Source organism: Penaeus monodon, chromosome 8, assembly GCF_015228065.2.
Source record: "Penaeus monodon isolate SGIC_2016 chromosome 8, NSTDA_Pmon_1, whole genome shotgun sequence".
Taxonomy (NCBI): Eukaryota; Metazoa; Arthropoda; class Malacostraca; order Decapoda; family Penaeidae; genus Penaeus; species Penaeus monodon.
In genome coordinates this window covers 27,325,171-27,330,170 of record NC_051393.1, presented here as the reverse complement: position 1 = coordinate 27,330,170, position 5,000 = coordinate 27,325,171, and positions in this window count along the sequence as shown.

Below are 5,000 nucleotides of genomic sequence, written 5' to 3'. Positions count from 1 at the left end.
CTCTATCGTTATCCCCACTCTAAGAAGGAGTAAAAGTTGATATTAATGATCACACTAATCGTAATGAGAAGTGAGAGAGAGAAGAAAAATAAGAAATAAGTGAGAATGGTAAAGAAGGATAAGATAAAAAAGATAAAAGACACGAAAAGCCCCCTACCCCCCTAGTTCAATGTGAACGACGACTTATCGTAAGTGAATATCATCTAACAGGACCCTGAAAGAAGGCCAGTGCCTTTAGCGTGCTTTCACGGCCACTAGAATAAAGTCATTTCAGTACCAACCTTCCTAAAATTAAACTATTATAACATTCGGCTTTTAACCTGAAAATGAATCACTTCAGGTGCTTTATCTGCTTCAAAAATTCAGTTGGTGTTTTGTCTATTTCATTCTACTTTTGTTATTGACAGATAAATCCGTATTTCGTTATTGTTCACTTCCATCATTAAATACTTGACTGCCACCAGCGGCGTCCTCTGCTGCGAAACATAAACAAGACAGAAACGTTACGAGCACTCACTCCCTAACAACTGGAAAGCAAACACGAAGCCGTCGGTTGTGTATGCACCTCTATGTCATTGGTCACACTACGCTTCCTGTTATGACGTTCTTGACGTATAATGGAACGGGCATATATAGTTTCAGCAATTCCTTTGTTATATTCACTTAAGTATTAATAGAAATGAGAACTTCTTATGTCGGTTGCCGATTCCGATAAAAAGACGACATACAAATGTGCGTTTAACAAGGTTGCAAGATGGGTAGGAAACTGGATTGGCAAGATGATGAGAAAAAAAGGGCGACTGATATGCTAACCTGATAATGAAAAAGCAATTTTTACGAAAGCAAATATTTGAATGTGAAAAACTATCGGACTGGAATGACATTTTACTGAAATTTGATCATGTCCAGGCACTTGGAATAGTTGTGCAAAGTTAATAACTAGTGATAATAACATATGACTATGTTGCTAAAAAAAAAAATCACACGCCATACTTATTTGAACCATCCTCCTGAAAAAGAATCAACCGATCTATTATTGAGCATAAAGCATTTTTCAAATATCCTCGTTCCCTTTTCGCAATTTGAAATATTGAAAACACGATTTTTTCAGCTCCTAGGACCTTAATTGAAGCTGGATTGAAATAGACGGTGATTTTTTTTTCTTTTTTCATGCAGAGAAAAGAAACATCGAACTACATTTCTGTTTGCAACTTTCATTCTTTATTTTTTTAGCCCCGGATTGTACTTTCAACAATTTCGCTATTTCGGATAAACAATTTTAGATATTTAACCCAAAATTACTCCTTGGCGCCATATGTCAAATGTAACCGACAAGCCAGCAAATCATTTCTAGTAAGTTGTCCTGGCGACATCCGCCACTAGTAACACTTCAGCCCTAGTTACTAACATTCTACTTTATTCTCTGTAAGGGAATCACTCTTTTTCTCTCTCTCACACTCATTCATTCTCTCTTATTTATCGTCCGTAATTTTGATTTATCGTTTACTATCTCTCTCATCTTTTCTTATCTTATTCATCCATTCCCTCTCTCTCTCTCTCTCTCTCTCTCTCTCTCTCTCTCTCTCTCTCTCTCTCTCTCTCTCTCTCTCTCTCTCTCTCTCTCTCTCTCTCCCAACCCCCCACTCTCTTTCTCTCGAAACAAATGTAAAAAAAAAAAAAAAACTGTCGACGTGTCAAACTTAATTTACTTTGCTAAACGCCTGGTGTGACGTCATCAGCTGTTCCCGCGTTGAATTTGAAATTGGTTCTATGACCGGATGCAGTCTCCTCCTTATCAACATCATAATCATTATTATCATCACCATCATCATCATCATCATAAGCACGTACTACTACAACTACTGTTATTAATGTTATCATGATCTATGAGTAAATAGCAATAGCATTTATTATTACTTACAGTAATAATTACAGTAAAAGTGATATACAGCTGCTGCTGCTGCTGATCGATAGATGATAGATGATGAATGAAATAATAGTAATAGAATTGTCATTACTGTTGTTATTATAACTTGTAGTTGTTATGAACGCGGGAGCGAGCGCAGCGCCATAACACCAGTTAAGACGCAGTCTAACAATTAACGTATACAAACGAGTCCGCACTGTCTTGGAAGTGGCGGGTATTGCCCCTGTTCTGCCAAGACAAGGCAGAGAGAGAGAAAGAGCGGCGAACACAAAAACTTCTATGGTTTTGCCAGTCCCGTCCTGTCCGGCGAAAAATCATTGTAAGCATATGGGAAAAACGCTGAGATATATATTTTCTGATTTGAGATTACGATTCTTTTTATATTTGTTGTTGTTCTTGCAAAATACACCAGGCACAGTGACTTGATTTTTTTCTTTTATAACCATACAAAATAATTCATTGTAACTTAGAGCCTCCCAGAAAATAATACTGATAAGAAAGGTAAATATCCGGTTGATAAAATTAAGCAAATAAATAAGCTTATGACTACGTAATACTAATCAAGTCATTATAAATAAGTAAATTAAAGACTATTAGCATCATCTAAGGATGTAACTACACAAAAAACTTGGATTCACCAATGTAACAATATATATTTTGTTAATATCATCGATAGTATCACCCTGCTAGTGATATGGTTAATAATAGCATCATAATGATAATTACTGTTTAAAACCAAGGTTAGCGTACTCCTGGTGATGATTCTTCTTTAGTCAGCTGTACACGTGTCTAAAACTGTGAATAGCGCAAAACCACACACACACACACACACACACACACACACACACACACACACACACACACAACACACACACACACACACACACACCACACACACACAAACACACACAACACACACACACACACACACACACACACACACACACACACACACACACACACACACACACACACACACACACACACACATACACACACACACAATTTCACGACAACGATGCAATACCGCAAATATATATATTAGCGGTGCGAAACATTCGATATAGTTACAAAATTATTGATTCAGCATAAAGACAGCCATCTCCTCCCTTGATAGTCTAGCACCTGTTACAAAAAAAAAAAAAAAAAAAAAAAGACCATGTTGAGCAACGATGTATCTTAGTGTGTACGAGGCCCAGTGCTCACGCCCATGGATTACGCCTAATTGGAAATGCACTTTTTATTACTATAGTATTAGGAATTGAATAGTGTGGTCGCTACGTAACATGTAAATCTTATCTCATATTGCCGAGATTGTATGGTATATTGCGTGCTGCGTGGTTCAGCAGTAGCAATCTCGCCTAGCAATCTCGCCGCCAATGGGGGTAATTTAGAAGCATAATAAAAGACAGCATGTCACACAACAATATCTATTATAAGAAATGGAATAAAACTTATTATTATTATCATTATTATTATTATTATTATTATTATTATTATTATTATTATTATTATTATTATTATTATTATTATTATTATTATTATTATTATTATTATTATTATTATTATTAATTATTATTATTATTATTATTATTAGTCTATAGAACACAGGTACCTGCTAGTAAATATAGAACACGTACGGGAATGCCATAATAATCACTGTTTGTAAAAGAGATCATATAATCAATCAAAAATAACTTCACAGAAAGCAAAAAGAACATATTAGACGTGCATTAAGAATGGAATTTAAAACAGATTATTGTATTAAAGATTCCCAATGGAACGCTAGTAAGGAGGGATGATAAGGAATGAGAGAAAGGGTAGAGTAAGAGGAGAATTCGAGGAGCAGGAAGAAAGATATGAAAGGAAAGAATACAAAGGAAGAGAATGTAGGTTCACGACGACCTACATGTCACGGTCCCTGTTATATCTCAGATGCAGAGTTAAAGTTGCCTCAGGATTTTGCTTGAATAAGGCAATGCATACTAATAGATGAGCATACTTTGCGTAATGTTTCCATTAAACAGTTAGGAAATTGACATTTCATTTGTTTTATTTTTTTTACGATAACCAGTTGATACACATGGAAGGACCTTATCCACAAGCAACATTTTACCATTATAATGCCATTGGCACCGTGCAAACCTTCCTAATCCAAGAAGATAAAACTTAGAATCACAAAATCAGGCGCGATTCCAGTTATCATCTGACATGACCGAATGGCAGAAAGACTTTCCAACCTGGAATTAATCGCCTGACGTTCACACTAGGAGTTGTCAGCAAATACTGCTTCGACGCCAGAGTAGCGAGCCCTTTTGAGTGCATTAACACGAAACCGGACGCGGGGGAGTGGCAATTAAATGTACTGTAAGATTGATAGACAGGAATAGACTAATAATATGCAACTACAAATAATTAAGTAATAAACAGTAAGTCCGCTTTATAATCATCCTTATCTTAACGAGAAGCGAGTCTCAAGAGAACGTGGATTTATTCCTAACATAATATATTTTTTGTAAAGCTGGAAATGCGTCTACATTTCTTACACCATATGTCTGTATTTCAAAAATATTCGTATCTAACCAAATATTATTGCGAGATTAATACGTGTTTCTCGTTTGACGAAAGCTCGCAGCCTCTCATCATATTAATACACGAAGTCAAGTCTCGTAAATATTGTCAAATTATGTGATCCCGTTTTCTTGTTATCCCTTTTTCATTTATTTTTATAATTTTATAGGGGATAGGCTGCAAATAAAGAACAAAAGACTCACTTAAACCAATAGTTTTAGCTACTAAATTAAATTCGTACACGCAAATAAGTTTCAGTGTGATATCCTGCAGTGGCCCAAAAACTATAGACCAGGTAAGAATAAAGAAATAAAAAGATAAAAAAGCGAGGGGGGTAGATGGAACAGGTAACAATACAAAAAGGGAAAATGCAGAGCAAATCAAAACACCTGTTGACAAATACAAACGAGGTAGCCGTATACTATAACAGGATGTTGGTCTTGCTACAAATATCGATAACATGCTCTTCCAGGAATCTCTGGAATCGGATTAAATGATTTAA